General features: G+C 47.3%; 1 protein-coding gene across 2 annotated transcripts in view; it reads right to left on the bottom strand.

The window, feature by feature from the left end:
* CCDC92 (coiled-coil domain containing 92) overlaps positions 1-16,132 on the bottom strand; it is a 44,965-nt gene extending 28,833 nt beyond the window's left edge. Inside the window, exon 1 of one of the 2 annotated variants that reach the window (XM_036736216.1) lies at positions 15,995-16,132. The gene's annotated coding sequence lies outside the window, so the exon portion shown is untranslated. Of the gene's footprint in view, positions 1-15,128; positions 15,168-15,994 lie in introns of those variants that run through there. The other variant, XM_036736210.1, reaches the window with a different exon arrangement.
* Between the last annotated feature and the right edge of the window lie 9,091 nt (positions 16,133-25,223).

Consider the following 25,223-nt stretch of genomic DNA (forward strand, 5'->3'; position numbering starts at 1 on the left):
AAAAGCCTCTAGGTATCTGAAAGCCAAATAATTGTTCTGAAAGGGAAAACAAAGAGCTTGCTGTAGTGGTCCCTCACTTACAACGGAGGGGAAGCCTGGGGATTTACTTCCTAGTAACCATGGGTAGGTCATTAAAGGATTCTGTATTTTTTATTGCTGTAAAATAGAAGGACACTTTAGAAGGACAGCATTTTACATTCAGGGATTAGAGTGATAACAGAACATATAATGTAGAAAATAAATATCTTCAGGGATCACTCTCCCCACCCCCAACTGTTCCAAATGAATTTGATACTATAAACTCTTAAAACATCATTTACCATGTCCCTAGATCTTCATTTTCAGGAATTACTTCTGGACAGCTCCTCAGTATCCATCTGGAGATGCTTGGCCCTTTCTCTCTAACGATATGATAGTCCCAACATGGATCATTCGATTCTTTAAGAGTATCCTTTTTGTGAATTTTGTGGGCTGAGAGGACCAAACAAAGCATTTCAGATTGTCTGACACCCATAAATTCTTTCCACTAACAATGATTCTTTATTGCGTCAGGGAACAAGAGAACTCTCAGAACCATAATATCCTGGTTCTTCAACTAAGTTGCTCATTACAGCCCATGCAAGAGGGAAGGCACCCCCTGCCCAACATTTATCCAGGAATAGACTCCATCAACCAGAATTAGGGCATTCACATAACCTAAGGTAAATGCAGGGCGGGGATGCAAGGTGGGTGTCGCGGCTGCTATACTGCTGACCACAAACTGTTTCTACGCTGCCTTATTGATGTCTTTGCAGCCACACTTGGTTTGTGCCATTATGAGCCAGCATGAATTCAGGAGAAACAAATGAAGACGGGCAGAAATGAAAGTGTGTAGGATGGGAATTACCAAGTCATCGTCAGGGCTCACTTGGTATGGGAAGTGCCGGAGAGGGAGAAACAAAACCAGTACAAGTTCCATTTTGTGGTGAAAGCTACCTTCTGCACATTTCAGGATTTCTCAAAGAATATCCCACAGAACTCAGCCCCTTGAAAGAAATTTTTCCCAAGAACTTTCTGTTCCTCATTTGTAAGAGTGATAATTAATGATTTATTTGTAGGGGTAGGGTTCTGTGCCTTTCCTTTGATAATTAAAGAAGGCCTGACCATGGGAGGCTACTGGGACTGGCCAGAGAGGCCTGTCATACTTTTTGGGTCTGCATCCCAGCGACTGGTCAGCAGAAGAGAGAAAGCAGTTCCACAAAGCTCCTGAGAAGAGATGCCTTGGGAGGAAGGAGAAGAGCTCGATCTATCCCCCCACCCCATTCCCGGCCCCTGATCGAAAGAAGACTTTGCATATGTAGAAGGGTTCAGAGCAGGGGTGGGGAACCTGTGACCTCGAGGCCACATGTGGCAGGCTCCCCCACCCTGCTCCAGAGGATTTTGTCCTAGGAGCATTTCTGGAATGGATGATGGCGGCGTTTCTATCAGGAGCTGAGGACAAATCAGACACGTGGAAGAGAGGCAGCCTCGGGCTCTCAAGGAGCCCAGCAGAAAGCTCTCCTCTGCCTGAAGGGCACTTGTAGGGGCCCCACGAGGAGCAGAAAAGGGACTCTGACCAAACGACTTGGGGTGCTAGGAACGATTCCCTTTGTCACATAAGCGTATTCTCCTCTGAACTCAGAGTGTGCACCCATGTTTTGTACCACCTGTTCTAACTCTGTACCAAGTTGGATACTTTATCAGAACTGAGCTAACTGAACACCGAATGGTGTTTTTGGGTAAAGACGGAGGAGTCGCCTTGTTTCTAGTTCGGAGTACTTGTTTGTATGCATTGGTTTGCTTGTTTAATCCCGCTCATGAGATTGTGGGTGCTGAGGGCAGGGAACTGTGGTTGCCTTTCTTTGTATCCTCATCACAGTGCCTGGCACGTAGTAGGTGCTTAATAAGCACATGTGGACTGACCAACTGACCGTACCACCTTAGTAAGTACTCATTCCTAACAGCTAAGTCTAGTTGGCTGATAATGGATGATAATCAGCAGGGAAAGGGGCAGCCCCTTAGAGTTCCCTAGAAACGTGAGGCGAGAATTAGCAGCCACCATCAAGAGATGCAACTTGCCAGTGTGAATGAAGTGTTGGAAGAGGGAGTCCAGAGCCTGGACTTACTACATAGGAACAGGCAGCTAGCTGATAGAGTTGATAAAGGAGTGGACTCGCTTTCAGGATGACCTGAGCTCTAATACTGCTCCGAGACATTAGTTCTGTGACTCTGAGGTAAATCGCTTAGCCACCCCCAGCCTCAGTTTCCCCATCTGTTAAATGGGGATCATGACAGATGGACCTCACAGGGTTCGTGTGAGGATTCAGTGAGATCACATGAAGAAGCACTCTTCAAACCTCAAAGCGCAACATCCATGCTCCGCTGCTCTCATCACAATCACCAATAACGCTGGTACATTCAGATCTTTTTCATTTCTTGGCTTCTGTTCTTGGATGTAACAGCTTGGAGCAAATTGATTTTCCATTTGAAAAACATCAGTGTTTCCAGATTGGGCAAATAGGCTTCTCATTGAACCAAGCTTCCTTCAAACTGCCAGCCGGCCAGAAGAGAAGTATTGATTTGGAGGGAGAATGAGCGCTCAGGCACCGTCCCCTGTGCAAGGGAGCACCTTAGTGCACAGAGCACCGGGCCTGGAGTCAGCAAGACTGGAGTTCAAATCTAGCGATGTGAGCCTGGACCAGCCACTTAGCCTTTGTCTGCCTCAGTTATCACATCTGTAAAATGGGGATGATAATAATAGAACCTACCTCCTAGGGCTGTCGTGAGGATAAAATGAAACCGTATTGGTAAAGCACTATAGAAATGCTAGCTTTTTATTATGAGTGCTGTTTCCTCCAATTGGGAAACGGCTAAACAAATTATGGTACATGAATGTAACAGAAAATTACTGTGCCATAAGAAATGAGGAAATGGGAAGTATCAGAGGATGTTTGCCATTTCCTTCTCCAGCTCATTTTACAGATGGGGAAACTGAGGCAAAGAGCGTTCAGTAACTTGCTCAGGGTCACACAGCTAGTAAGTGTCTAAGGCCCATGATGCAGGAGATAGAAATCCTGGCCCTGGAGTAGGGAGGACCTGAGTTCAAATCTAGCCTCAGTGAGGCGAACAGCATTAGGTGACTTGCCCAGGGTCACACAGCTAGTAAATTTCTGAGGCCAGATTTGAATATATATATGCATATGTGTGTATATAACAATGTATATAGAGAAAAACAACTCCGAAGGGCCCTACAACTCTGACAAGTACAATGAGAAATCACAAGGCCAAAAGAATGAAGGTGAAACACATCATTCACTGCCTCACAGATAACTGAGGAACTGAAAAGGCAGAAAGAGATGCACATTTTTGGATGTGGTTAGAGTGAGAATTTATTTTGCTGAACTTTGTAGTTATGAACCAAGGGCTTAATTCAGGGTTGTATTTTTTTATTTGTTCAACGGGGCAGATTAATTACAAATGCTTATCGATTGAAAAAATAAAAATAAAATAATTAACTATTTTTTAAAAGATTTGGCCCAATGTTCTAGCCTCTTGATACATTTTTGGATCCTTCTGGATGTCACTCAGTGGGCCAGCTGGGTGGTGCAGTGGATAGAGTGCTGGGCCTGGAGTCAGGAAGACCTGAGTCCAAATGCAGCCTCAGACACTTACTTGCTGAATGACCCTGTGCAAGTCACTTAGCCTTGTTTGCCTCAGTTTCCTCATCTGTAAAATGAGTTGGAGAATGAAATGGCAAACTATCCTAGTATCTTTGCCAAGAAAACCCCCAAATGGGATCATAGAGAGTCAGACTGAAATGACTGAACGACAACAAATGTCACGAGATATTTTAGTTTTTCCTCTCAGCTTTGTATGACCTGCAAATTTGATAAGAAAACAATCTATGCCTTTCTTCAAATCATTGTCAAAAATATGAAACCAGGCCAGGGCCAAGCACAGATCCCTGGGGTGCTATCAGTCCTGAGACTCCCTGAAGCTGATATTGAACTCTTAATGATGAGTCTTTGTGTCTAGGCATTCAACCAGGTCTGAGTCCCCTTTAAATGCACTACTGGAGCACATCTCTCTCATCTTCCCCTAGAGAACAGCAGGAGAGACTTCTTTCAAACGCTTTGCTGAAATCCTGTAACCCTCGTCTACAGTACTCTCCTGACCTATTAACTCCTGCTGGCTCCCTGGGATCACTCCATCCTTTCTAGGTGTCCACTAAGCATCTCTTTAATATACATTCTAGAATTTTACCGAGAATTGGAGACAATTTTACTGGCCTATCATTTGCAAATCTCTTTTCCTTTTTTTTTTTTTTTAAATTTGGGACAATGTCAGACCTTCTCCTGTCCTCCAGTATTTCTTCTATTCTCCACAATTCTTTTGTCTTTCGCGTGGTTTTTATTTTTTCCCCTTATTTTCAATATTTTTAAATTTAAATTTTTTTCTCAATTACATGTAAACAAATTTTTTAAACATTTGTTTTTAAAAATTTTGAGATCCAAATTCTCTTCTTCCCTCCCTGATGCTCCATCTCTTCTGTGTATATATCCTAAATTGGGGTTTTCATTCAGCAAAACTTTCAATCTTCTGTCAGACAATGTCATATGCAATTTCTAGTCATAAACCATTGTGAAACAAAAAAAAATGGCTTGCCTTGAGAAGACAATTTGATATAGATTATACATGTATTTGTACAAAGCATTTCCATGTTAGCCATCTTTCAAAAGAAAACATAGACTATGATCTTTAGTTTTTAAAAGTACACATATGAATACATAATCATACGTGAATCTATTTTTATTGATGTCTTATGTTTTTTAATAACTTATTTTTTAAAAATATATGTCTCTCCTCTTCCTGATCTTTCATGTACCACTGGTTAGTGGCCCAATGACTGAGTCCACTCATTTTTCCAGTTTTCACCAGGGCCCAGCTGGATGCCCTTATAACCTCTCCTTAATTACCTTGGGTGCGTTGTCTCCCTATTATCCATTTCTTCCTGCATTTTGCAATGCAAAGATTGTTGGGAGATGAAACAAAAATAAGACAAGGGCGGAGAGGGGCTGTACCCCAGGGGTAGGGAACCTGTGGCCTCGAGGCTACATGTGGCCCTCTAAGTCCTCAAGTGTGACCCTCCCCATCCCTGCTGTCCCCCTTCCTGGTCAGTTACTGGGCTTCCAACTGCCCTATCATTCCTCTTCTTTTCCCCAATGTATCTAAAAACCTTAGTATTATCATGAAACTCCACACATTCTTAGTTTGCCCCTTTCCCCCTCAAATGCTGGATTTGTTTTAATGGGGATATGGTTCAAAAATAAATTTCCCATAGATATGGGGCTAAGAACAAGAGAAGGAAATCAGGTACATTTTTGATCGACAAAATCTTTTTTTTTTCCTCCTGAAATATTTACTATACGGCAGGCACTGTGCCAGGGGACACCAAAGGCTACAGAAATGAAATCTCCCCTGTGGCAAAGAGCATTGGGGGAAAAAGCACATACACACATGAGGAGTTATAAAACAAACACAGGTCATTGGGGGGCACTAAAGGAGGGTGGTCAGCAAAGCTGAGCTCTGAAGGAAGGGAATCAGGGATTTTCAGAGGTAGTGATAAAGACAACGTACATTTCTGGACTTCCCAAGCTGAGAGCCAGTGCTAAGCTATGGAGATGAAAAATTCACTGTGGTGTGTGAGGACTGGCCTGAAGGCCAGTTTGGCTGGACAGTAGAGGAGGTGAGGGAGAGTAATGAACTATAAGCCTGGAAGGGGAGGCTGAAGACAGGCTGTGAAGTCAACCAGCATGGATTAAATGATCTCTGTGTTCTAGGCACTTTCCTAGGCACTGAGGACACAGACCAGACCAATGCAGTCCCTCCTTGCCTTTAGAAGCAGATATTCCATCACAGGAGACAGCGTGTACACACGTAAGTGTAGGTAAAATACATACACGATGATTTTTTGTGGGGAGGTGGTAGCTGTTTGGGGCCATCAGGCCTCACATCAAAGGCCTCACATCAGAGGTGCCATTTGAATTCTGCTTTGGGGAAAGGCTTCCCCGGGGGTTCTAAGGAGTGGAGGGGAGGGTGGAATGCATTTCAGGCAGGAGGGGAACCTGTATATAGGCCCAGAGATGGGAGATAAAGCATCATGTGTGAAGGACAAACAGGTGGCCAACTTTGCCGGACCATAGGAGAGTCGTGTTTACTAAACTGGTAAAGGCAGGTGGGAGCAATTTGTGAAGGGCTTTAAGTGCCAAACTGAGAATCTGTATTTGATCTCAGAGGTGTAATTGGGAACCCCTGGAGTATCCTGAATGGAGGAAAGACATGGTCACAGCTGTGCTTCAGGAAAATCACTTTAGCAGCTGAGTGGAGAGGAGAGGCCTGAGGTGGAGAGATCCATTAAGACTATTCCAGGAAGAGTAAGGGGTGGGGAGCCACGGCAGTGAAAAGGGATGAATGCGAGATGTGCAAGTACCAAACCAGGCCTCAAGAACCCGTGCCTGGGATGAGTTCAGCCTCTCAGCTTAATCCTCTGCCCTGTCACCGTTCAGGGCCCTGCTCTCTGCCACCTGCTCTTGTTCTGAGACCACAGTCCAACCATCACTGTTGCTGTACCTCACCAACTCTGCTACTTCCCAGATCATCTCACCCTTCTCTAGTCAGGACTGCCCTATATATGAGGTCTCTCCCATTAGAATGTAATGGGCCAGGACGATCTCTTTTTGTATTTGTGCACTTGGCACATGGTAAGTGCTTAATAAAGACTTTCACTCATATGGGGTGGAGGTCAGTGAAGCCCAGGATGACTCAGAGGTTGCCAACCTGGGGGCTTAGAAGGATGATGGTGCCCTCGACAGAAATGATTGTTTAGGAACAGGGCACAGAAGGGGTGGTGGTGCTTGTCTTGGACATGTGGAGTCTGAGATGCCTAGGGGACCTCCAGTTTGAAACATCCTACTAAGCAGTTGGTGAGGCGGCCTGGAGCTCAGGGGAGAGCTGAATGTTTCAGGAAGGTAGGAAAAAGGAACTAAAAGTCCCCCTTAAGACAAACCATCTAGAAAAGGAAATACCTTCATTTGCTTCATTGTTAAACTGTCCTCTGCAATGCAGGGACAGACTCTATGTACAAGGATAATGGGCTCAACTAAAAAAAAAAATCAGTGCTACCATATAAAGTACACTTCTATGTACAGCTCGGGGAGGTGAATGGAAGCATTTGAACCAAAGACTATGATGACTACTGCCGTCATTAATGGATGACTTCAGAACAGCTCTAGATTTTATTGGGCATGTAAAGAACCGGCACAGTGAAAAAGGTCTAATTACAAAGGAAAACATAGTCTGGGCAAGACACGTGCACTTTTGAAAAAACATTACAGGATCTAAACACACTTTCTTCACTTGGTAGCCTGTGTTTAGAGTTCAACATGAGAATAAATTTTTATTGGTTTTAAGTTTATCTTGGTTCCTTTGCAACATATAGAGATAATAGGCTAGCCAAGGTGTCAAAAATTTGAACTAAAAATTTCAAGCCCAGCAATTTATGGAGCAACTACCCCATGACTTCAATTCCTGGCATAATTCTAGAATCTGCTTTTAAAGAGATGATGATAGTCACTCACCTATGAGAATACATTGATCAAAAGGCCTGCATCCAGAACAGGACATGCCAGACTAACCTCACTGTTCACTTTTTTGACAGGGTTATAAGGCTGACAGATTGAAGCAATATGTCTGAGCTATGGTTAATCTAGATTTTAGGAAAATACTTGAAAATTTCTGGAATGACACTATTATGTACAAGGTGGTGTGCTGTGGATTAGGGGAGAGCCTAAGTGGATTCTGAGCTAGTTGAAAGGGCAGACGTCAAAAACAGCCTCAGTGTCCCTTTGGAGACAGGTCAAGTAGTGTGCAGAAAGGACCTGGCCTTGGCCCTATGGTGGTTGTTTTTTAATCAGTGACTGAGATAAAAGCATAAATGGACAGCATCTGTATCAAAACTGCAGAATGCACAAACCTGGGAGGAAGGATAGTTAGCTAGCACACAGGATGAAGGAGTTAGGATACAAAAAGATGTTGATGAGAGCGAATATTTCAGTTTTTTTTGGGGTGGCAGGGCAATTGGAGTTAAGTGACTTGCCAAGGTCACACAGCTAGCAAATGTGTCAAGTGTCTGAGGCCGGATTTGAACTCAGGTCCTCCTGACTCCAGGGCTGGTGCTCTATTCACTGCACCACCTAGCTGTTCCTATGAGAGAGAATGTTGAGCCTAATCTAATATGATGTAACTTAATAGAGAAAAATGGAAAGTCTTATCCTTGGATTCAAAAAATCAATTTCACAAGTATAAGATGGGCAAAGACACAGTGTCTCTGAAAATAATCTGCCGGTTTTAGTGGATTGCAAGGTGCTTAAGAGTCAGTGTAATATTGCAGTACAAAAAGCTAAAAAGGACTTGGGTGACCTTGAGAAGCATCCAAAGGAACATAACTTGGATAGCTTTGGGATTATGTCATGAGGATAATTTGCAAGAACTGGGAGTGCTTAGCCTGGAGAAAAAAATCTAGGGGGACGAGAGAATGACTTCAAGTGTTTAAAGGACTGTTACAGGAAAGAATTGCTAGTTCTGTTTGGTCTTAGAGGCCAGGAGAAGGTGCAATGTCAAGTTAAGTGAATAAGCATTTATTAAAACCCTACTGTGTGCCAGGGGCAGCTAGGTGGCACCATAGTGCACAGAGTGCCAGGCCTAGAGTCTGGAAGAATCATCTCCCTGAGTTCAAAAACAGTCTTAGATGCTTAATAGCTCGGTGACCCTGGGCAAGTCAATTAACCCTGTTTGCCTCAGTTTCCTCATCTGTTAAATGAGCCAGAAAAGGAAATGGCAAACCACTCCAGTATCTCTGCCAAGAAAACCCCAAATGGGGTCACAAAGAATCACGACTGAAATGACTGAACAACAACAACATGGGCCAGGCACTGTACTAAAGGCTGGGGATACAAAGAAAGACAAAAAACAAAAGAGAAAACCCGTCCATACTCTCTGTTCATAGACGAATGAGCGAGACGACACATAACTCTACAGATAAGATACAGACAGTCAGAGGTGGAGATAATTAACAGAGGGAAGGCACCAGTGTCAAGGGGCATTGGGAAAGGTTTCTTATAGAAGGTGGGATTTTAGCTGGAACTTGAAGGAAGCCAGGGAAGCCAGGAGGCAGAGATGAGAGGAGGGAGAGCATTCCTGGCAGGGGGGACAGGCAGTGAAAGTGCCTGGAGGTGGGAGATGGATTGTCATGTGTGAGGAACAGCAAGAAAGCCATTGTCACTGGATCACAGAACTCCAGGAGGGGAGTGAAGCATGAGAAGCCTGGAAAGGTAGGAGGGGTCCAGGTATAAAGGGCTTTAGCCCAAACAGAGGATTTCATGTTTGATCCCGAAGGTAACAGGGGGCCATGGGAGTTTATTGGCTTGGAGGGGTGGTGATATGCTCAAAATTGTTCTTTCTGAAGATCAGTTTGATAGCTCAGTGGAAGATGTACTGGAATGGAGAGAGATTTGAGGCATAGACAACAATCAGCAGGCTGTGCAATAATCTAGGTTTAGGTGATGAGGCCTTGCACCAAGATGGTGGCAGAGTCAGGGAGAGAGATGTTCCAGAGACAGAATCAGCAGGACTTGGCCACAGATTGGTTGAGGTGGAAGAGAGAATGAGGAGGCCAGGATACAACTTGTGAAGACGGTTTGAGAGTTACTGGCACTGAAAAACTCACCACCCTGTAGTCAGTGAAGCCTCTTTGAACTCAGTGAGATTAGTTCTCACAAAACTGACAGCATGATCCACTGCTGGGAGTTGACAGGAAACCGTTTTGGCTTGGTAACTGTCTTAGCTTGGAAGTCCTGGTGATTGGGAGGGTGGCTGGTGGTTACTTTGATAGTAATAGGAAAGTTAGGAAGAGGTTAGAAGTTACAAATAGGCAAATTCTGGCTTGTCCTCAGAAAAAAACTTCCTAACAATTAGAGTTACTCCAAAGTGGCAGATAGGTGGTGCAGTAGGTGGAGCACTGGGCCTAGAGCCAGGAAGACCTGAGTTCAAATCGAGCCTCAGACACATGCTAGCTGTGTGACCCTGGGCAAGTCACTTCACACTGATTGCCTCAGTTTCCTTATCTGTAAAATGAGCTGGCTTGGTAGTATCTGTGAACGTGATGAGTAGGCCATCTATGCCTTTATCCAAGGCATTGACAAAAACCCATGAAACAACACAAGGCAAAGCAGATCCCAGAGATCTCCTGGTGGGAGACGTCCTGACGTATTGACAAGGAACCATTAACAATGATTGTTTGTGTCCAAACATCCTACTTGTTCTGAATCCTTCTGTTTTATCACCTAATCCATTTCTCTCTGAGGATGGTAACACCATGGAGGCTAATAGAGTCTGGGTCCAAAAGGCTCCTGATAGGATCGAGCGCCTGGCTGAACTGAAAAAGATAAAATTCTATGGGGATTGGTGAAAAAATCTTGTACCAAAAATAACTCCACAACTGTTGAGACGGGGGAGGCACGGAAATACAGCAGTTGTTCTGAAAAGGATCTGGGGGTTTTAGTGTAGTCTGAGGCCCCTGTAAGTAAGCAGTCTAAAGAGTGGATCCAGTGTGGAGCTGCATTAGGAAAGTCGCCCCTCCAGGAAGGAGCCCACGCTCGGCCCTTGTCAGACCTCACCGAGGGTGTTGTATTCAGCGCTGGGTGCTGGGGTTTAGAGAGCATGTGGATAAACTGGTGAGCGTGCAGAAGGCAAACAGGATGGCAAAGACAGAGGATCAGTTAGAAGAACCGGGCATGTTTACACAGGATGAAACAAGACTCGAAGGAGATGTAATAATTGTCTTTGAAGGGCTCTCATAATAAGAATGGCAGCTAGTGGATAGAACTCCAGAGCTGGAGTCAGGAAGACGTGAGTTCAAATCTGGTCTCAGACACTAGCTGTGTGACCCTGGGCAAATCACTTAACCTCATTAGCCTCAGTTTCCCCATCTGTAAAATAGGCTGGAGAAGGAAATGGCAAACCACTCTAGGATGTCTGCCAAGAAAACCCCAAATGGGGTCACAGAGTGTCAGACATGACTGAAACTCAACGGCAACAGCAGAACAATAGCATTTCTATAGCTCTTTAAGACCAGCAAAGTGCTTTACAAATATTATTTCTTTAATCCACAACTTTGGGAGGTAGATGCTTTTCACTATCCCCCCTTTATAGATGAGAAAACTGAGGCAGGCAGAAGTTAAGTGACTTGTCCGAGGTCACACAGCTGGGAAGACTTAGACTGAGGTCTTCCTGACTTTAAGGGCAACACTATCCACTGTACCACCCACCATGCATCAGGGGGCAGGATTAGATTTGTTTTGTTTGGTCTTGGAGGGCAGAACCTGGAACAATGGGTGGAAGCAGCAAATTTCAGCCTGCGTCAAGAAAACCTTCCCAACAATTCGAGCCGTCCCAAAGTGGAATGGTTTGCCTTGAAAAGGCGGTGGATTCCACCTCCTTGGAGGTCTTCCAGCAGACTCTGGATACCACTTGTCGGGCATGTTCTAGGGGGATTCACAATAATCCCGTGAGGGCTGGTACTGCAGTTGAAAGTGAGTTTCAGAGAGGGGCAGTAACTTCCCCATGGTCACACAGCTACCAAGTGTTGGAGGCAGGATTGGAGAAAGGCTCCAAGTCTGGCATTCTATCTACTGTATCACTTACGCTGGCCTTGAAGGATGGGTAAGACATGAACTAGCAGGTAGAAGGAAGGCATTCGAGGTGATGGAAAGGACTGGAAGTACGGGACGGAATGGCGCCAAATACAGTGGGGGGCATGGATGTGACTGGAAGAAGGGGACAAGAGCAGAGGGGGCCAAATTACAGAGCTGGGAGAAGCTTTTAGCGTGGAAGCCAGTGAAGGCTTCTGAGCAGGAGAGTCTTGTAATAAGATCAGGGTGGAAGAAATTTGAGTCTGGCCACAGAGAACAGGCTGGATGGAAAGAGAAATGCACCTTGCTCACAGCCAAGGCATCCTTTGGCTCAGAGGGATCAAAAAAATGTAACAGAAAGACTGAAGCTCATATTCAGCCAAAAGGGAAGTGCCTGTCCCCAATTCTGTACCCACACAAAATTCTGGTGGCTCATAGACACAAATGTGAATGATAAAAAAAGGAATCATTCTATTTAAACACAACAAAACTCTATACACTCAGCATTTTAGGTTCAGATATACATTAACAATATCTGCGGGCTTCTTTCCAGAGCTCCCCCTGAAAGAGGAGATGTTAGTCACCATTTAGCCAATTTGGGTTAAAGCATGGTGCCAATGAGACCAGTCTTTGAGCAAGCATTTCATGAGCATTTACTGAGGGAATAAAGTTAGTCCGGGGCTACAGAATGGACCCTGCCCCCAATGATCCATTTCACAAGCATATAGTTTCCTTCAAAGGGCATATGGGGTGGAAAAGTCATCTCTTATTGGCGATTTTTTCAACGAGCATATTCCCTCCACCACCAGTGACTGCAACCACCTACAACTTGTGAAGATGGTTTGAGAGTTACTGGGACAGAAAAACTCACCACCCTGTAGCCAGTGAAGCCTCTTTGAACTCAGTGAGATTAGTTCTCAGAAAACTGACAGTATGATCCACTGCCGGTAGTTCACAGGAAACTGTTTTGGCTTGGTAATTGTCCTAAGAGTTCAAGATCCTGCCAGCAGAGCCCTTGAGAGTCCAGAGTCACCACCGCACCACAAGAAGGTGTTGGAGGAAGCCTTCAACTCCAAGCACCTGTGTTACTGATGGTGAATAAGAGCCTCATCTTTGCTGTGCAGGGCCGCTTATCAGCCAGGCATTCATTACGGGCCTGCCTGGGATGTGTCAGGCATTGTGCTAAGCACTGGGGATTCCGTCCCTTACTGCCAAGGAGCTTACATTCTATTGAAAGTTTCTTACTATTATTTCAAAGTCATCTTTCCCATGAATGTTAAATATATTCTCCAGAGAGAAAGCTTTAATTAAACTTAACCTTTTTCAGCAATCAAATAAAAACTGCCATTTACATAGAGATCTTTAAGTTTTGCAAAACCCTCTGTGCAAAACTCATTTGAACCTTAGAACCCTGTGAGTACGGTTTATTAAGCCCATCTGACACATGAGGGAACCAAACCTCCAAGTGATGGGTTCAGGGTCACAGGGAGAGTGAGGGTCTGAGCTGATGGCGGAGCAAGCTCTCCCAACTTCCATTTCATCCCCTCATCCCTATGACATGCTGGCCTGGCCTAACTCTGACCCGCCTGCCACAGATACCCAGTGCTGTCACGTAGGAGCCACGTGTTTCACCAGACATTTCTACCATATAGATAAAAACAATATTGACATATTATAAAATCTCCATTTTTTCTGAACAGGCTAGCTATCACAGGAGTTATTTCATGATAAGAATCCAGACATAGAAAGCTATTAACAAGCAGATTTAACAATTGGGGGAGGCAGAAACATAAAATGAGACCCTTCATCCATCTCTTGGAAGGAACTGTTAGTTAAGAAAACCAATGTACTGAGTTCTACTATCTGTTGACTCAAACAGAATGAACCACAAAATTTTATTTAAGAAAAAAAAATCCTTGGTTTGTATCTCACTAAACACATTCCTCATCTCATCGCAGCATCCTTACTCAACAGGTGTACAACTTTGTGGGGGCAGGGTTTTGTTTTTCGGGGTTGGGGTTTGGTTTGGGTCCTCCTAGGTCCAAGAGAATCAATTCCCTATAGCAGCACTCAATGAATGAATGGAGGATGCACGGTGGCACCCTCTGGTGCTGGGATGCAGAAAATAAGTTTCACTAAAACCAGTCCTGGAACCATTCCAAAGTTTGAGCCGCAAGTAGACATCACTCATTTGTAACTGACCTCCATACAAATGGCTATCATTAAATAGATTTCAGATCACACAAAAAATCTGAAGAATGCTTTGTTATAGCAAAGGAATAACTTTAAAGAGTCTTTAAAAGTGTCACTAGGTTTGCTGCAAATGAACTGAGATGTCATTTGATAATGGTCGGCAATGTCAAAATAGGGAGAAAATTTCAAAATGAATAAATATTCCTGAGGAATTCTTTTGCAACAATCAAGGTTTTTTTTCCCCTAGAAAAAGAAGATAATGATAAAAATCTAGTTTCCAAGTTTTCTTTGTCACTGAGATTGTTCTCTACCTCCGGGGATATTCTGCAGAAGCTTGGGGTGCCATCCCATGAGGTATCTTGGGTTTTGGTTTATAGCATTTCAGAATCTCAGACTGCTATGCTCACTTATGACACATCCTATTAACAGGATCCTATCATAGACACACAGCATTGCTTTCTTTGTGTTCTTTCAATGCTACATTTTAATGTATACATAAGGTTTATAGACTGATAAAAATAATATATGAATTGTACAAGCCCATCAAATAAATAATATACAAGCCTAAAAACATTCTTCCACAAGAGGTCAGATAAAAGAAAAGTTTGGCTTAAGCAAATACATAAAGCCCCAAATGATTTGAGACTAGCAAAAGCAAACAATTTCAACAGCATTCTCTGAGAAAAACCAGGTGATTTTTTTTATTGTGCAAGAGAAATTACTACACGATAAAACAACAGCTTTAGTAATAAATAAATGACCCCCCAAATCTCTTAAAAAAGGCAAAATTAGCAATCACTTTGGTCCAGTTTTTTAGATGTGTGCAAAGTAATAAAGCTTAGGATATATTTACCAACAAAACAAATATAGATATGATTATAGTACACAAGAATTCTCTTTTCCTAGGGAATCAGTGCTTCTTTTCACATCAGCTACGGAATTTAATCTGTTAAACCTGGATGCCATCGCTGTATGAAATCCTTTCGAAGCCAGCCATTAGACAAAAGGGGCCAGGTTAGATGTCGTTTAGCGAAGCAGTCACTAATTCAGCCCGCAGATGACGGGTCCTCTGTCAAGCATGAAGCTTTACTGCATGCTACGCTGGGTTTCCCAAACCGAAGGGTATCCTCTACCACAAGGTTCATAGGCATGCCACGAAGGGATACTCACCCTAAGGGGACAGTGTGCAACTTGCCAAGGAGGGCTCTAATCTCCACAGCGATGTTCAAAGGCATTAAAAAGATGAAATGGACCGAGGCCTCCTCCCTGCAGTAACAAGCGCCCTGGCAGGCACATTTTGCCACAAATATTTTCCCTCCTAGACAAAGAGAGCCAGACTGTTGGCAGCTTCTCACGCACCTGCAATGCGGATCGCAGCCCACCCCGAGAGCTGGCCCAGCTCGGCGGGCTCCTCTCGTCCCCCACATGGCCGGCTCAGCTTCTCTGGAAGACTCAGGCCACACCTGGGGCCCGGCAGCAGCCCAGCAGAACCGCAAGCAAGCCCAGACCCACGTTCTGCTCAGCTCCACACGCAGACCTCTGGGGCTTGCAGAGGCGAGCACCAGTCCCCAGAAATGGGCAAGCCTCCCTTGATGGGAAACACATCGGCCCCCGATGACCCCCACCCACCCTTCCCTGAAAGAGCTGACGTTTGCTTCAGAGGGGTGGCGTGTCTTCTTCTGACTTGCCCCCACTCTGGGGCTAAGACGAGCACCCCGAAACAGCTAGATTTGTCCAGGGCTCAAAGAAGACCAGATTATTTTGCTCTCCTCCACATACGGCTGTGGAAGAGAGTATTGAATCATCTCTCGCCTCCCAAAGGAGCTGAAAAAGCATCAAGGCCGGCATGGTGTGAGGGGGTGGGGTGGCAGTTAGCCTGGCTCCTGGTACCCAGATGCCCTGCAACCCTCACCCATATTCTGAAAGAAGGAAGGGGTAATTATAAAGCGGTCAGGGGAGAGGGGTTTATGGGACAGCAAGAGCCTTCTTTTCCAATTTTATTTGCTAACAACTTTGCCCTCCCCATCACAGCTCACCTGAGGGTGGAGATGTCCTTTGTCCTCTAGGCGGATCCCCCCCTTCTCTCACTCTTCCTCCTCCTCCTCTCCTGCAGCTGCTGGGGCAGGTGGCCCATGGGCAGGGCAGGGGAAGGGAGAGGAGGAAAGAGGAGAGGAGAGGAGGGGAGGGGAAGGCTGGGCTGAGCTCTCCCTTCTCCCCCTCCCCTTTCTCTGGTCCTCAGAGGTCAGTCTGTGCAGCCAGAGCTCATCTCCCAGAGCTACCAGCCCAAATAAAGCAATGCACCCTGGGAGTGGGAAGATGATGGGGGGGGGGGTGGAACTTGGGGAGAAGAAGGGAGGGACAGACTGGCAGAGAAGAGGGATAGAAGGAGGAGAAGATGAAGCTGGGCTGAGGAGGTGGGACCCAGAAAAGGGGTGGAGATGAGAGGGTAGGAGGAGGAGGTGGCAGAGGAGATGGGTGAAGACAAGGAAAGAGGAGGGACCCGAGGGTGAGGAAGGTGGGGAGAGGAGGCTTGGCCAAGTGCTAAGAAGGCAGGAGCCAGAAGGAGGTGGGAGGACACCCAGGAATAGGATGGGGAAAAGGAAAAGAAGGGCAGAAGAAAGAAGGAGCAGAGCTGAGGAAGGGGAAGGACTAGGGGAAGCTCGGAGGAATCTAGAATCTGAGCTGAGAAAGATGACAGTGGTTAGCTAGCTCATCCCCTACTTGAAGCATGACTGTTCTCTACAATGCCCCCATCAAGGGTTGGGGAATTAGATAAAGAGAGGAAGGAGAGACAGAGAGAGAGAGAAGCGGAGGAGAGGGTGGGAGGAAGCTAGAGACAAGTGGGGAAGGAACAAGAGCTGGGAGAGGAAGAGAGAGTGGGTGGGAGGCATAAATGGAGGAGGAAAAAATAGAGACTGGTTGGGGAATGGGTAGGAGGAAGAGGACAGATGGAGGGACAGGAGGGGAGGAAGGGCACCGGTGGGGATGGTGGAGAAGAGGATACAGGACGGACAGAGGGTGGGAAAAAGAGACACAAGGAGGGACAGGGGAGATGGTCATAACAGAAGGTGATGACCAGGAACAGGGACTTCAGGGTAGGTGGGAGGAGGGAGACAGGTCAGCGGGAAGCGGGGTGCAAACAGGGAGGTGGGACAGAGGGCGGGAGATGCACTGGAAAAGGGGCTGCCTTGGCATCCCCCCAGGGATGTTACTGCCCTGTGACCCTGGCCACTCCTGAATTATAAAATAAAGCAGCCCTCCCCAAAAGATCCCTTCCAATTCCGCGGATGGGACTTTCCTTTGGATGATGCTATGGCTTAAGGTTGGAGGACTAGCACAGGGTTAGGCAGAGGATGGAGGAAAAGGAAGAGGAGGGTGGGCAGGGAGAGGGAGACAGGGACAAGAGATGAACAGTGGGGGGAGATCACAGATTGAAAGCTGGAAGGCCCCTCCCCCGGAGGCCGTTTGCCCAAACCCCATCATTTTATAGATGTGAACGATGGGGAGGCAGAGGAAGGCGGGGGGAGGAGGATGCCAATAGGGAATACAAGTAACAGCTAAGATTCATACGCCACCTACTATGTGCCAGCTTTACGGTTCCGTGCTGAGCACTTTACACTGATCTCATCTGGCCCACACAACACCCCTTAAAGGTAAGTGCTGTCTTCACCCCCATTTTACAGATGAGGTTAAGTGACTTGCCCAGGGGCTCACTGCCAGTACGCGTCTGAGGCTGGATTTGAACTCAGGTCTTTCTGTCTCTAGGCCCGGTGCTCTATCTGCTGCGCTGCCCCTGAAGGCCTGAGGTGAGGCTGGAGGAGGGCAGGGGGGTGCTGGAGTTAGCTTGGACCTAACATTTTCAGAGTGAACATTTACACCTCAGAAACCGGCAAAGTCTACAGATCGGTGGATAATGTATTGTAAGAAAATGAGGGTGAAAATGCTAAAAATGCAGGTAAATTTAAAAGTGTGTCACGCTTGCATTTTTTTCTTCTTGAGTGCAGATGGGGTGGGGGTGGGGTGGGATTTATAAGAAGTGAATGGGGAAAAGCTAGAACGCGGGTGAGGGAGAACACAGGCAGGAAGGAGGAGCAGAGGGAAAAAGGAGATGGGAAGGAGCAGGGAGGAGGGAGAGGAGAGCACACTGGAAGAGAGGAGGGGGAGAGGGAGGAAGGAGAAGGAGGAGGAGGAGGATGGGGAGGAGGGCCAGAGGAGGAAGGGAGAATCTAAGTGGAGAGGAGACGTAGAGGAAGGGGGGAGGAGGAGGCATAGAAGAGAGGAGAGGGGAGGGCTGGGGAGGAGCAAAGAGGAGGAAGGAGGGGAGAGGTGGGGAGGAGGTATGGAGGAAGGGAGAGGAAGAATCTGGAAGGAGGGATAGAAGAGGGAAGAGAGTAGAGGGAAATACAGGAGGAGGGATAGAAAAGGGGAATGGAATAGAGGAAAGGGAAAGGAACAGAAGTGGGGAGAAGGCAAGAAGAGGAGAGGGGAGGAGAGAGAGAGCAGGGAGAAGGATGGGGGCGGGGAGGAGGGATGGAGAAAGGGGAGGAGGGGGGAGAAGAGAGAAGGGGGTAAGAGGGAGGAAGGGAGAGGAGAGACAAGGGGGAGGGAGGAAATAGAGGAAGAAGACTAGAGGAAGGGAGGGAGGAAGAGGGATAGAGCACGGAGGATGGAGTAGGGGAGGAGGCAGGGAGGAAGGGGAGTAGGGAGAGAAGAGGGGAGAGGGAAAGAGGGAGGAAAGGAGGGGCAGGGGAGGAGGGACAAGGGGGAGGAGGGAAATGGAGAAGACTAGAGGGAGGGAGGAGGAGGGATGGAGCAAGGAGGATGGAGGAGGGGAGGGGTAAGGGAAAGAGGGAGGAAGTGGAGGGGGAGAGGAAACAAGGGGGTGGAGGAAAGAGAGAATAGAGGAAGGGAGGAAGGCAGGGAGGAGGGAGGAGGAGGGGGAGGGGAGGAGGTAGAGAGGAGGGGAGGGGGCGGGATCCAGAATCCAGAACTAATGATAGGCGCCGCCTGGGCGGGGCAGACTGGAGCTGCTAGGTCGGGGGGTCTCCCTCGCGATGATGTGGGGTCTTCCCTCCCCCGTCCCCGCTTCCCTTGACCCCTCCCCCAGCTCCCCGGCGGCAGCCCAGCGGGGGCTCAGCGCCCATACTCACTCAGTAGGGGGCGGCGGAGCTCCCTGCTTTGAGGGGGAGGGGAGGGGAGGGGAGGAGGGGCCGGCCGGTGGGACGCAGGCGCAGAGCTCAGGTGAGACCGCACTGCGGTTGCCTGGGCAACACAATCTGAGCCGGCGGGGGAGGGGGAACTCGAGAGAGCTCACGCTGGGAGGGGGGGGAGGGTCGCGTGCCTGTACGTGAGTAGCCAGCTGTATTCGTGCGCGCCGCCGCCTGGGCGGAGCGGGAGGGGAGAGAGCGAGGCGGGGCAAGAAGGAAGGGAGCGCGTGTGCACGTGCGCGCGTGCGCCCTCCTCCCAGCACCAGGTGGAAACCCCCTGCACGCACTGGAGGCCCTGGGCTCAAGCACCTGCTGCGGGCCGCCGCGCGTGCGCACTGAGTGCTGCCATTCCCGCCGAGCCTGGGAGGGAGGTGAATGTTCGGGAGCTCGGTCCCTCCTTAAAAAAGAAAAAAAAGTCGAGCAGAGAAGCATTTATTAGGCACCCACTGCGGCCCAGGCTCGGTGCTAAGCGCTGGGGGATACGGAGAGGCACTTCCCTCCGGGGCCTCGTCTACCCCGCTCCAGCCCAGCCTGCCTTGTTTCTGAATGGATTTTTTTCATCTGAATGGACTTATTTTTGTTTTTTTTCTGAAGCCGAATGTGGGGGCCAAAGAAAATTCCCTTAAGATATCAGTTAAATCCTCAGTCCTTGAAAGCCTTTACGGCTGGAGCGCCACCTTGGTTCCGGGATCTCTCAGTGTGGGGGAGGGGGAGGGCGAGGGGGGAGGGGCAAACCTCAGGCGTCTCCGGGCCAACCCTGACCTTGACCTTGGCCTTGGCTGAGAGACCTCGGGGCAAGGGGGGGGGGGCCCTACCTCGAATCTTCCCTGTCGGCAAACCTGCAAGGGCTCTCTGCGCAGCTGGGATAGAATCTGACCTCACTTGAACCCTCCCGGCCTCAGTATCCCCATTTGTAAAACTGCGATAGTAATAGCTCTTGGCCTCACTCAGCCTCAGTGTCCCCATCTGTAAAATGGGGATAAAGGCAGCACCTACTTCCCAGGGTGTTACGAGGCTCTAATGAGGTAACATGTCAAATTGCTTTGCAAGCCTTAAAGCGCTACGTAATATCTTATTACTATTACTTCAATTCTCACCCATTCATCGAGTCAGTCGATAAACATTAAGCGCCTACTGTATGCCAGGCACCTAAGTGCTGGGGGTACAAAAAAAAAGGCAAAAGACAATCTCTGACCTCACAGTCTCGTGGATTAAATCTAACCCACTGCCCCTAGTTCTGCGGGGTGGGGCTAAGCAGAGCCGGGCTGTTCCTTCTCATCAGGTGAGAACTCTTCAGACGTGACACCGAGAGGGAGCCTCCCAAACGTTCAGCCAGTTCTCCTGTTCCTTTGGCCCTCCTCCCCGTCACGGGGCACTGAACAGAAGCTCCCCATGGGGTCCCAGCACGACAGGGCACACAGAGCAGGACGGTCACTTCCCTAGGCTTGGACAAGCTGATGCCTCTCCTCGGCTGGGGCCACGTTAGGGTTGAGCCTGTCACTCGATAGTGGTGGCTCCTCTGCCGCCTCTCTGAGCAGCCCTCTTCCCTCTGCACTGCCTCCTCCCACGCTCTCTCTTCTCTCTCCTCCGCCCTACTTTTCCTTAAGTCATTTTTGTTCTGCTGCTTCCCAAGCGTTGAGTACTTGTGCTTGCTCACTGTTGCCAGTTACTACCACTGTCCTGGAGTCGGGAACACTCTAACCCTGCCTGGCTCTCGGCAGGTCACTTCACCTCTCTTTGCCTCAGTTTCCCCAGCTGTAAAATGGAGGTGATGCTGAGAGCACCGCCCTCCCAGGGCTACCGGGAAGATCTAATGGGACAATATTTGTAAAAAGCTCTCAGCACGTTTTTTGTTGTTGAGTCTTGTCCGACTCTTGGTGAGCCCCATTTGGGATTTTCTTGGCAGAGATACTGGAGTGGTTTGCTATTTTCTTCTCTAGCTCATTTTAGAGATGAAGAAACTGAGGCAGACAGGGCGAAGTGACTTGCCCAGGGTCACACAGCTAGGAAGTGTCTGAGGCCGGATTTGAGCTCATGAATGTGAGTCTTCCTGATTCCCAGTCTAGTGCTCCACCCACTGAGCCACCTAGCTGTCCACTTGGCATATAGTAGGCGCTATGTAAATGCTTATTCCCTTGCCTTGCCTCATCTTTCCCTTTCCTTCTCTCCTCATCAGGACTGTTTCTCTTTGTGTCTTCAGAATTTCATTCTTCAGAGCTTTTCATCCCCCTGGGATCGACTTCCCCTGTGGAATTTTGCAGGAGCCTCCCTACTGACTGATGCTGTTGCCCTCTGAACAAGAAGACACCGATGCTTTGGGTGCTGTTCTTACCCTCTGGCAAAAGTTCCTGCTCCTCCGGGAACTATTCCCACCCTCTGGGCTCTCTCCCCTACCACTAGCTTCTTGTCCTGGGTGTTATTTATGCCCCACTGAGCGCGGTCTTGACTTGCTGAATTCATCTGTGCCCCTCTAGATGCAGTTGTGGTCACTCAATCATTGGATGCTTCCTACCTCCTCCTGCCCTCTGGAAACTCCCATCTTCCCCTCTGAACGCTCTGCCTGCCCCTCTCAGCGCTGTTTTTGCCCTCTGAGCGTTGCCCCTGCTCTCTTAGAGGCCGCTGGGTGGGGTAGAGCAGAGGATGTTGGACTGGGAGTGGGGAAGACCTGAACATGAGTCCTGCCTCAAACACTTAGCTGTGTGACCCTGCTCCTCATTTAACCATTCTTAGCCTTTCTTTCTTCATGTATAAAGTAGGGATAATCATAGTATCTAATTCACAGAATCGTGAGGATCTAGTGGGAGTGCTTTGTCAGCCATAAAGGCCTACATGCATGCCAGCCATTAATAATAATAATGTTGATGATTATTAATTATTACTTTTTCCATCATCTGGGGAATTGGGAATAAAGGTCGGAAGGACTGACCAGTAGCCAGACAGGCAGTCTCTCTGCAGGCCTAGGAGAGCTGAGCAGTTAAGAGTCTGGCCGCCTCATTGGCCTCTGTGTTTTCCATTTGGAGCTATTGAAATATTAATATGGAAGTTGGAGGGGGTTGGGGAGGGAGAGGGCGGTGTTTATATTCTATCGCTGCTGCTGACTAATGACCAGAGTGACTGTTGGAGGTGGGAGAGAGGCGGGCATGTTTGCGTGGCTCAAGAGATTACATACAGAAGCAGGGAAGTCAAGTCCTTTATATAGAGAGCTTTATTGTTGAACCAAAGTAGAAGGTGGAGGAGGAGGGTTGGGAGAGAGGCTTTGAAAGCCTGTGAAACCGTTCCTTGGGTTCCTTCCAGGTGGCTCCCAGGAGATAGTGGTAATCGTCAGGGTTATATGATCTGGGAGCTTTGTTGTGCTTTTAAGATGCATCTCTCAGTATGATTTTTTTTTATAGTGCCTTTCATCCCAGTGGAATCCAAACAAATATAGAGGGTGAGCCTAGGAGGAGGCTGGTCAAGGTTAACTTCTTCTTAACCAGGTTAACAAGGTGGTAGGAGGAATACTTTGTTAGGGCATTCAAGGCATGTCATTGATAGAGTGTGAACTCATCTTTATCAGATATTCCTTGGCCCTTTGGGCCACATTAGAGATGGTTAGTTAGTTCCAGTTCATACATCTTGGGCTGCGTGCTTGGCTGGCCTTTTAAAAGCTAGTTAGCTAGACCACAGCTGAGAGACTCAGAGAGGAGAGTGCTTATAGAAACTCAGGCTCAGCTCCCTGGAGGGGAGGCCTGTGCCAGCATTTGTGAGGCCCCTTTGGGGAACCATACAGCTTCAGGAGAGGAGGATCCATGTGGCCACAGAGGGAGCGAGATATCATCAATGCCAGAACAAGTTCCTGCCCTTCTGGCAACTATTCCCAACCTCTGGGAACAAGTTGCCATTAGCTAAGAAAGCTAATTCAAGATAGGCTGTATTAGGAAAGAATGTCTGGGAGGTCATGGTCCCACTGTTCTCTGCTCTGATCAGACCACCTTTGGCAGACTCTTCCACTCTGGGCCCCACATTTTAGGAAGGACATTCATAATCTGTAAAATGTCTAGAGAAGGGGAGGGCCTTTATATCATGCCATATGAAAGTAAGATGAAGAAACTGGGAATTTTAGCCTGGAGAAGAAACAAGCTAGGGGAGAAAATGAAAATAGCCATCATATAATTTGAAAGGCTATCATGCTGTGAGGGTCTAGTCATCTTTTACTGGACTTGAGGGGGTAGAATTATGAACAATGGGAATTTGTAAGCAGGCATATTTAGGCTCGATGTAAGGAGGAACTTCCTAGAGACTATCCAAGAGTACAGTGTGGTGCCTTGGGAAGCGCTTAGGTTTCTACCCTCATCTGAGGTCTTCAAGCAAAGGTTTAAATTAGCATCCCCTTGTTGGATATGAGATAGTGGAGTCACATTCAACATGTCCAAAACAGAGTTTGTTCTCTTTTCCTCCAAAAGCCATCCTTGTTCTGATTTTCACTATTACTTTTGGTGGCGCTACCATCCTTGTAGTCACCTAGGTTTGAAACCTTGGTGTCATCACTGACTTCTTCTTCTCCTCCTCCTCCTCCTCCTCCTCCACCTCCTCCGTCTCCTCTTTCTCCTCCTCTCCTCCCTCTTTAAAATGTCTCTCCTGAGGTTGTTGACACATTCTGGCTAGAGAAGAGAGAAGGCGTGCCTCTCCTTTCAACCATCCGTAACTTCTTAGCATTATACCACATAACCAATCAGTGGCCAAATCTTGCCATTCCTTTTCCCACAACATTTCTGGTATACATCTCCTTCTGTCCACTCATGTAATTACCCCACTGCTTCAGGTCTGCATCTTGTCTCACCCGGCCTATTGTAATAGCATCTTAATTGGTCTCCTCCCAGCCTCAGGTTTCTCCCCACTCCAACCCATCTCTACGTACCTGGACCGTGCCATTGTCCTAGTCAATAAATTTCATTGACTCCCTAGAAGCAATAAAAATAATATTAGCTAGCATTTACATTGTGCTCTCAGGCTTGCAAAGTGCTTTACAAATATGATCTCATTTGATCCTCACAATAATCTGGGAGGTAGGGGCTATTATTATCGTCATTTTACAGATAGGAAACTGGATCAGAAGAGGTGAGGTGCCCACAGTCACACAACTAGTCAGCGTCTGAGGTTAGATTTGAATTCAGGTCTTCTGACTCCAGGTCCAGCTCTCATTGAAAGACCTTTGTAACCTTGCCCCTTCCTACCTTTACCGTTTTACACATTAGGCTCTTGCCCCTAATTTATGCTCCAGAAACCCTGGCTTCCTTGCTGCTCCTCACCCACATCACTCCATCCTCTCTCTCCATGCTTTTGCAGTCTATCACCCTAGAGCACTCTCTTTCCTCACCTCTGCCTTTTAGAATCCTTGGCTTCCCTCTGGACTCAGTTTAAATGCCACATTCTGCAGGAGGCCTTTGGCAAGTTGAAAGGAGAACTGTTCAGCCTCAGATGCAACTTCTGGTTTCTTTGAGAAAAGGTGTCAGAAGATCACAGATGTAGGGCTTGAAGGTACCTCACAGCCCATCTAATCTACCCTTTATTTCTCAGATGAGGAAACTGAGGCCCAATGTCATATGGGTAGTGATCATCAGAGGGTGAATTTGTACTTCTGTCCTCAGATTCCAGAGCCAGTGATCTTTCCACAGTTCCACATTACCTTGCAAAGAAGCAGCCGCTTTAGCTAAATCAGAAAGAGAACAAAGGTGATTTTGAGGGGTTTTGATTTGTGAGGAAGGCCAGGCCTCAATTTGTGGGAGGAGAAATTCCAGAAAACCTGAGGTTAAAATGAAGGAAAACAGCTTGAACTGAAGGCTCAGTCTGAAGGAAGAAGGAGGTTAAGGACATGACAGACTCAAGGAGAAGGAAAAGGTCGTTGGTAAGACAAAGTAAGTGAAAAGACTGGTGAGTAAAGTAAATTGGTAAGTAAAAGTTGTCAAAACAAAGAAGATATTAGAGAAGAGAAAGAACAGTCATTGAAACAAAGGAGAAGATATTAGCTACGTTTGTCATCATTAAGAGGTTATAAAAGGCTATAAAAGTGCTTAGGAGG

The sequence above is a fragment of the Trichosurus vulpecula genome, chromosome 1, assembly GCF_011100635.1.
Source record: "Trichosurus vulpecula isolate mTriVul1 chromosome 1, mTriVul1.pri, whole genome shotgun sequence".
In the NCBI taxonomy this organism is placed as follows: Eukaryota; Metazoa; Chordata; class Mammalia; order Diprotodontia; family Phalangeridae; genus Trichosurus; species Trichosurus vulpecula.